This window comes from Galeopterus variegatus, unplaced genomic scaffold (genome assembly GCF_000696425.1).
Source record: "Galeopterus variegatus unplaced genomic scaffold, G_variegatus-3.0.2 Scaffold2386, whole genome shotgun sequence".
Lineage (NCBI taxonomy): Eukaryota > Metazoa > Chordata > Mammalia > Dermoptera > Cynocephalidae > Galeopterus > Galeopterus variegatus.
The window spans coordinates 209,455-218,869 of NW_007728497.1; the positions used below are offsets into that span (position 1 = coordinate 209,455).

The 9,415-nt window shown below is 43.2% G+C and overlaps 1 long non-coding RNA gene across 1 annotated transcript; it reads left to right on the forward strand.

Moving 5' to 3' along the window:
- Positions 1–79: 79 nt before the first annotated feature.
- Positions 80–2,853, forward strand: LOC103597671. Its single transcript, XR_551123.1, has 2 exons — positions 80–722; positions 1,976–2,853. It is a non-coding gene; the product is annotated as an uncharacterized LOC103597671 (long non-coding RNA).
- Positions 2,854–9,415: the final 6,562 nt, after the last annotated feature.

Sequence of the window (9,415 nt, forward strand, 5' to 3'; positions counted from 1 at the left end):
TCACATGTTATGTGATCTCATCCCTACTGTTTATATGTTAAACACACATACTTCTGATGTGTGCTGCCTTTCTCTATATTGCCTGGATCCTGTTCTTGGCTCTGGCCTTTCCCACTTGTCTTTAACATGGACACTCATGAGATCCTCCAGGAGGACCAGTGCATCCTCAAGCTCTGCTACATCAGGGCCAGAGACTTGTTGGGCTTCGTGTTCATGCTGGCCATGCCTGCCATCTATGGCAAGCTTTTCCATTGCCACTGCAAAATGAAGCCAATGCACATGGTATTGGCCATCAGCCAGAAGTTATTGTTCCTCTGGGTCTGGGGTCACCAGCCAAGGTGCCACCTGCTTTATCTCTGGTGATGACCTGGAGTCCATGTGACCCACCCTGGTGGACATCCAGCAGAATGGCCCTTGACTGCTAGGCATGGATAAGGTTAAGGGCAGGAAGCAGAATGCTATGTGTTCTATTCCATCATGCTTCTCTTCTTGCCCCTGGGCCCTTGTACTGGTGAACCTTCATCAAGGTCTGTGCCATGTCCCATTACTGTTAACACTGTTGAGTTTTGTCTAGGTTGCTATCCACCCCAGTTGGTTTCCTGGTCAACAAGGACCTCAAGAACTGCCTGTGGACCAAGGCCCCCTGCCAATGCATGAGACACACACCTGCCCACCCCAGCCTTCCAGGAACCCTACTGGCTGCCAGACCGATGGGCAGGCTGGTATGTGTTCACTGTCATTATTCTGTGGTTCCAGGTGAGGGTGGAGACTGGGCCCTTGTAGAGTCCAGGTACCTTTGTCAACTTCCCTTATCCCCTCCTAAGACATGACCAGAGTGTCATAGTTGGGTACTGGGGAAGAGATATTTGTGGGCCTCTGTTTACTTGATTTCATGTCACACCTCCATACCTCCTTTATTTGACCTTCCTTACTCCCTCCATCTCTCCCTCCTGCCCCTTTCCTGCCACCCTACCTTCCTTTCCTGGCCTCTTCCTTCTTTTCTTTTGTTTAAAATAGGACCACAGCTCAGAGAAAACAAAACAACTGAAAACCATAGTTTTCTACATACAGCTAGGGAGACAGCTGAGGACTTGCTGTGCACACTCACATACTAGGCAGAAAGTGGATAGAGGAAACCAGAAGGCCAAGTGGGTCTGTGGTCAGACCCTGGTCCCATTTCCTGGGCTCACTCTGTAATTCTGAAGTTGAAAAGCCTTTTCATGCCTATGCATTTGCTAAAATTATAAACCTCAAAGCAGCAGTGTTGTGTACTAGTGTTTACTCTTGTTCTGACTTTTTTGTATGCCCCTTAAGACCCAGGTGCCTCCTGCTGTTTCTTCTGGCTATCTGGATCCTTAGCCCCAGCTTTCCCACTCTTAGCCGTCCTTTCTTTCTTCAACTTTCAAATACCCACAGGAGTAGGCTTTAGTTTCCAGTATGGGGGATCCTAAGGCTCTCCTGGGGTTTGGGGGTGGGGTGGTTAGAATCTGTTCAGGATCCAAGTTATTTCCAGTGGGTATAAAAGCTGAGCTGGGCCCTCTCATCCCTGAGGGTGGGGAAATAAGACTGTATCTACACCTGTCCTTCCTCTAACTTCCCTTTCCATATGGAAGACCTCATTGTAAGTTCCACAAAGGAGTCCTTGACTCAAAGTTGTAGCGTGGGTGTGCTAGGCAGCGGAAATGGAGCAAAAATATAGAGCAGACATGATCCTGATGTGGAGTGGGCCAGGGAGAACAGACAGAGATAGTTTGAGAAGCTGCTGGGAGAACAAGCCTGTCTCTTAGTGATGGAGGGGACAAGAGAGACCTTCCCTAGGGTTGGGAAGAGAGAATTAAAAGGGTTGTAGGCAAATAGGATGGCTAGGAGAGAGTGTGCCCAAACTAGACTCTATGTCATCATTAATGGATTTGATAATCACAGGAATGAACCAAAACCAGTAATGTTACTTCGGATGCTTTCTCTTTTGTTCTAGGTGTGGCCTTGTGTGTGGGGAAGATTAACGCTATATGCTGCTTATTTTGCCTCTGAGTAAAATCTTGCCACTTTCCCCATTTTCCCTAATGGGAAAATAGACCTGTAAAAGTGTGCTTTTTGTGTTTTGTTTTAACTTTTTTGCTCTTTATTATGGACATTTTCAGACATGCACAGAAGTGGAAAGGATGGTCCCTGGACCCTGTGTGCCCATCACTTAGTTACGTTAATTGTCAATTATGATAAACCTGGTTTCATTTGTGTCTCCCTCTTCCCACCTGTATTGTTTATTGGAAATCCAAGACACCATGCCAATGCAATCGTATGCCAATATACTTTGGGAGACTGATATTCTCTCTTGGTGATGGTAGTGGTGGGGTGCACTATCATTATCACATCAACTCTGCTTTTTGTTTTTAATGTTATCTAATGAAGTTCCAGAGATGGGCTTTAGAAATGCAAGTCTTCAGAATTAATGAGTCTCAAAAAGACATGAAGGGGATGCTCCCTTTCCACTGCATCTACAAAAGGAGAGGGAGATCATTCTGCTGTAATACTCAAAGACTGATATGATAAGGTACTTAAGTGAGACTCTCTACCAGAATATCAATCTTTTTTTTCTCATGTAACTTGGAGACTCGTGTGACTGTTAGGATTCTGATAACAGCTTGTCATGTTCTCATAACTCTAGTCTTGGAAATATATTTTGAAAAGTGTTATGTTCTGTGAAAATAACCTCCTCAGAGTAATCAGTAACTGGTTGTTGTACTTGATAATTTGACACCCTGGTAATAATGCAATTATTTCTCTGTTCCTAAACAGTACAAATAGTGTAAGCTTGCATGCATGATGGAAAAATAAAAACCTTTATCTCTGTTATATTTATTTTCAAAAAAGAATTGGGAGGTAGTTAGATTGGGCAGTTGAGGGGATATGTATATTGGCTAAGATAAGAGATTCCGAAGCCTCAGACCGTTGTATAACTGGCTACGCAAAAATACCTATCATTCTGATTCCCAGGCCTTTCCCAGAGTTTGAGATTCTGTGGTTCTGAGAGGAAGCCAGGTAGTAGTGTTTTTAACAACCTTTCCACATGATTCTAGTGGGAATTCAAATTCTCAAATTTTAGAGTGCAACGGAAGTATGGGGGGAATCCTGTTAAAATATGGATTCTGATTTAGTAGTCTGGTGTGGAACCTAAGATTTTGCATTTCTAACAAGCTTCTAGATGATGGAGGGCTGGTGATTTTTGAACTGCACTTTGGGTCACAAGGGAGGTGACCTTGAAGGCTCTTCCAAACTGGAGTAATGGTGCTCAACCTTGGTTGCACATTAGAATTGTCTGGGAAGCTTAAAGAAGTATGCTGCTGGAGTTCCACACAAAGACCAACTAAATCAGAATGGAGAAAGGGGTTGGTTCAGGCATAGATACTTTAAAAGCTTCCCAAGTGATTTGGATGTCTAGCCAGAATTGAGAACTAGGTTCTCTGATGCTGTTTATTTTAGATCCATAACAAGAATCATTTCCCATTAATTAGGAGAAGCAGTGGCAGACAACCAAATGCCACATAAAGCTGCCCAGCAGAAAAATGGTTAGAAAAAACTAGAGGTGGGTTGTTAATTGACAAGATAATAAAATTGGCTTATATAATGAAGGGCTTGAATAAATAAATGTGCAGTACTCAGGGCACAGTAGGTGCTCCAATGTTGAATGAATGAATTTAAAGTATGGTTTATATTTAGATGCCTTAGGGCTAGGTTGGTAATTAAATTTGTGAAGTGGGCCAAGATTGTTTCATAAGGACATCTGTATTAGTTTGCTGGAGCTGCCATAACAAAGTACCACAGACTGGGTGGCTTAAACAACAGAAATTTATTTCCTCAGTTCTGAGGCTAGAAATCCAAGATCAAAGTATCAGCAATGGTTGGATTCCTCTGAGAGCCTCTCTCCTTGGCTTGTAGATAGCTTTCTTCTCTGTGTCTTTAGTCTTTCCTCTGTGAGTGTGTCTGTGTCCTAATCTCTTCATAAAAGGACACCAATCGAATTGAAGCCCACCCCCAATGACTTCATTTAACTTTAATAATCTGTTAAGGGCCCTGCCTCCAAATACAGTCACATTCTGAGGTAATGGGGATTAGGACTTCAACATGTGGATTTTGGGGGGATGGGGCATAATTCAGCCCATAACAACATCTTAAATTGTATTTGTTTGATATATATGTACTCTGCATGTTACAGTAGTTAATTTTATTGAGGCTTATTTCGTGCCAGGCACTGTTGTAGGTCCTTCACAAGGATTAATTTATTGAATGCTTACTGCAGTCCTGTGAGGTAGTGATACTATCCCCAAATGAGGGGATAAGATGAGTAAATGGGATAAAAAGAGGTTAAGTATGTTCTTCAGGTTCCTGCTGGCAATGAAAGAGCCAGACTTTGAACTGAGGCATTCCGGTTCAAGGATGCACACACATACAAATAGCTCTTAACTAAAAACAGTAGTAGTCTTCAGTTATGAAGACAAATATGTTCTCACCCACTTTCCACTATTTATAGAGACTGACTTTGATACAAGAGGGAGTTACTACTGTAGGGATAACCACCCAAACCCAATGGTCAGAGGACCAATAAGATGGGGCCTCAGTTTCTGGGTGGAAAGTCGTGGGACTTGTGTGTAAATTAGGGGCAGCAGCTCTGCAGCTCCAGCAGGTTGTTCACCTGCAGCAGTGCAGGTGCAGTGCAGCTGCATCTTCAAAGAGAGGGGTAAGGAATCAGGATGTTTATGTAGAATCTCCTAATTGTGAATGTTTTCAACTAAAAAAATTTTAAACCGAGTTTTTCTATTAGCCGATATGTAGAGAGCCAAAGATGAAGAGCCTCTTCTTCAGGTCTGAGCCTCCTCTTGGGAGACATGCACAGTCCTTCTGGGTTACAAGTTGGGAGGGGCTCCACCCAACTCATCTTATGGGCTTGCTTCTCCACAGGTGCAGAGCCTACATTTTCCAGTCCCCTCCCCGCCCAACACCTCTCTTTAGTTCTTTGGGAACCCTTTGGATCTGGGATTCACCACCTCCCTACGGGCTCCTTACACTCATTGCCTCCTGTAGGTACTAGTCTCTCTTGTAGACATTGGAGCCATAGCTTTGAAGAAATACAACTGAATTCTTCTGTCCCCTTTCTAGGTTTTGATCTCTTTGCAGTTTTTTCCTGGGATTGTCAGGCAGTCTGTTTCTTTGTCCTCTTTGCGTGCACGGGGCTGGCAAGTGCTTTAGATCCATGTGGGTCAGACTTCACAAGGCACTCAGGCCTTTCATAACCTGGAAAGTGAGGGCCTCCTGAGGTCATTCTAGTTATGCTGAGAGTCTCTGGACCTTTTTTCAGCTTTGAGTTCTGTAATAAAAGGCCCTTTTCTGATTTATTAACTTGGGCTTTTTTGGAAGTGTGGGTTTGTGCTATGCCATTGGTGAGGGAATCTTCTCCAACTATATCTCACTGTTCAGGCTCACAACTCACTTCTGCTGATCCACCTGAAACTCTGGCCTCTTGTTAGTTCTGTTTCTCTACCCTAGATCAAGCACCCTTTGGTTAGGTGTCCAGCTACCGTCTCTCCAGGGCTCGGGCCTTGAATTTCCTCCCCTCCCTCCCTCCTATCAACCTGGTCCTCAGCTGAAGTTTCACAAATTTAAGACAAAATAGCTACCATCTGTGTGACACTTCATGTTTTACAAGGCACATTTACTTACATTATCTCAATTATAACAACTGTCCCATGAGAAGACCCAAAGAGGTTAAGTGACTCCACCCAAGTTACAAAACCGGTAAGTAGCGGGGCCAGGACTCAAACTCAGGTGTTCTGATTTCAAACCCCATTCATCCATGTGATGGTAAACATGCGGGCCAGGGCAGATAGCTGGCACTATGAATCTAGGCACTGCTTTCCACAGAATTTGTAACTAACCCTCTGCACGAAACATTAGCCAGTCACTGCCAGTCAATCCAAGTTGGCATGTGAATGTAAACCTTCTTTACCATCCTAGACTGCAGCATGTGTGCTGTGGGAGCTCAATTAAGAGCAGGACTGACTGACGGTGGTGGGAGAGGGTGTGGCTTCCTTTACCTGCATTGTTCTAAGGTTGGGATTGTTTCTAGACACGGTATATCTGCAAGGGGTAGGCTGAGTGAGACGGTTTGGGGCTATACGTATCAGTGCCTGCATATAAATGATTTGGAAAAAGGAGGACATTCTGCTTACATAACAAGAGGTCTGGTGATGGGAGGTTGCAGGCTTGCTTCAGAGGCTCTGGGTCTACGTCTCTGCCTCTCTTCTCTTGGCTTTCCCCTCATGACTCCTCAGATCCAGGCAAGTGTCACATCCTCATCCAACTGCATTTAAAGGCAAGAGGGAAGGGGAGACTTCTCACAGTTCGGCTTTTATTGGGGAAGAAATACTTTGCCAGTACTCCCTAGTGGATTTCAGGAGACCTGAGTCAGGCCCCTTGGGCCAGAAATGAGTCACACTGCTATACCCTACTTCAAGGAAACCTAGCAGTTTTCAGCGTCTCTCATGGGAGCAGGGGTCTGCCATCAAGGAATAAAGAGATCAAGGGGCTTGAGCCGAGGGGTGATTTTCAATCACCTGTAGATCATCCTCTTTGAGATGATTTTGCTGACATCAAGCACCAGCTAATACTTGTAGGCCCCATGCATCTGCCTTCCCTAGCCCCCAACCCCCTACCTGCCCCCTAGGTCTCCTAGTTACAGCTTCTGACAAGAAAGCCCCATCTGTGCTCAGTGTTTTGTGTGTCTCATCTTCTCTATCATATGGTAAATGCTTTTCTAGCCAGGCAACGCCTACATGGTTTTGTAACTCCCACAGCACCTAGCTCAGAGTTCGCTCAACATTTGATGTAGATAGTCAGTAGATCTTATTTGAGTGAATGCAATACATCAGTGAGCTTTCTAAAATGTAAATTTGATCATGTCAATCACCTGTTCAGAACCTTCAGCAGTAAGTTTCATAATTCTAAGGAGCTCATAACAGGCCCTCCATTATCTGGCCCTTTTTTTCTTTCCAAGTTTTTTATTATGAAAAATTTTAAATATACAGAAAAATCAACAGAAAGTACAGTGATCACCCATACACCTACCACTTAAGTTCAATGATTGTGAACTTTTTGTCATATTTATTTGTCTGCCTATGTATATATATATGTATATTTTGCTGAGCCATTTGAAAATAAGTTGCTTGATGCTTGACCCCTGAAAACTCAGCATGCATCTTATAAAAAATACTTTCCTACATAATCACAAGATCATTATCAGACTGCAGAAAATTATAGTTCTCAAATATCATCTAGCATCCAATCCATGTTTAGATTTCTCTGTTGTTTCCAAGATTATCTTACAGAATAGTCGTTCCTCATTATCCACAGGGGATTGGCTCCAGGACCCCCTGCAAATACCAAAGTCTGAGGATACTCAAGTGCGTTATATGAAATGGTGGAGTATTTGCATATAACCTATGCACATCCTTCCTCATATCCGGCAATGAATTATACTTCCTTCTAAAAAAGGTGTTGTAAATCTTAATTCCTTCCCTTTAATTACCAGTTTTCAGAATCAGAAGCTGGTGTAATAATCACCAGTGGTCTCAAATAAGGGCATGTTTTTCTTCTCTTTACTATCACTACAAACTTGTGCATTATTTTAAACTTAATATTTTACAGTTACAGTCATCTTTGTTTTGGCTGCTCGTTTGGCCTGCATTTTGGCCATAATTAACTTTTATCAGATGCCTTTCATCCTTGTCCCTAACTATCTCCCATTTCCCCATGTGCTGTGCTCAGCCTGTACTAACCAGTTCTGGTTCTCTGAGCACCCACATTTGTACAAGCTGTTCGCTCAGCAAGAAAGCCCTTTTAGATATGGCTGAGATATAATTGCTCTGTGCTGTTGTTTTTCATCTTTCAGGGCTGAATTAGTCCCTCCCTTCTCTTTATTTCCACAACATTTTGTCCGCACTTCAATTTATAGTACCTAACATAGCAACTTGTACTTATCTGTTTGCCTGTCTGCTCCCACCAGAGACTATAAGATCCTTAGATCACAGAATAATAACAAACAGTATTCCTTAATTATTTTTGTATTCCCACAGCTCAGTGGCTTACACATACTAGGTGCTCATTAAATACTGAACTAGTGAGCAAATGAATGGTCCTTACAGATCTATGAAGGCATCAGTGACAAACTATAGAGAGGTTAGAGGTTCCCAGGAGCAGAGACTGGGAATAATTTCAAGTGAGAGAGAAGCATGACCCTAATACAAATGGATTAAAAGGTGGAGGAGGGAGGAGGGAAGCTATTACCTGCACAAAGCCTTGAGCAAAAAACTTAGTGGCACCAAATCACTCTCAGAGCATACTGGAAATCAAGTAGGGAAATGGAAGAGAGCAGGAAAGTAAGTGAAAAATGCTGGAAGTGTACCATGTACACTGTGCTTTAGTAATGTTCCACAGCACACGAGTCGGTAGTTGAAAGCAAGAAAAAGCAAAGCCAATGTGATTCTGGGCAATGACTTTCCCAGGGACCTTTCTCTCTTTATGCATAGATATGTGTATATAGTCTGAGATCTCCTAAGAGGTCCCTTGAATTTAAATAACTCCAAAAAAGCAGTTTAGAACAAAGACAATCTCTAGAAGAATGATATCACTGAAAAGCAAGCCAGACAGATGAAACCTGCAGAATGGAATAGATTGAGGGGATCTAAGGGGAAATTACCTTGAGCAACTCTAAATACTGAATAGCCTAAATTCCCAGATTATGGGGAAAATATCATAAAGCACAGTGCTCCTTTGCCTAGTGCATGGCATCAGATACATTATGAGGAAATTTGGAGCACTTAGAGGGCAGGATGATGCACGATGAAGCACTGGAAACCCAGGAACGTTCTAGAGAAGTTTATGATTGCAGGGGAGATCGTCCCTCAGGAAACGAGGTTGTAGGGCCTCGGGGTGTCATCAGGAGAGTTCTCCATCTTCTGCTGTGAGAACCCATCTTGTTATCAGTGCCATCTCTGGCTCACGGAACATTTATTATCCATCTAGCACCTATGTGAGGGATACTGAACTCTGAGGAGCTTACATGTCATTCTCTTAGATAAGAGGTCTTATCTGGCTCCCCGCTAAAACGATACTCCCACCCTTGCTTCTAACTCTGAATTCCTTCGCACAGCCCCTCTTCTTTTCCTTCATAGGATTTATCACAGTTTACAACTATGATTGTGTCTCTGAGTGCTCTCAAGGGTCTTTGTTCACTGCTGGACACCAAGTGCCTACACATAGGAGGTATCTAACAAATGTTTTGGACTAGTGGAAGTGTTTTATGAGCTATTGCCAATTAAGATGGCAGGTTGTAAGGGCCATGCCTTGGAGTTGTCCTATGGCT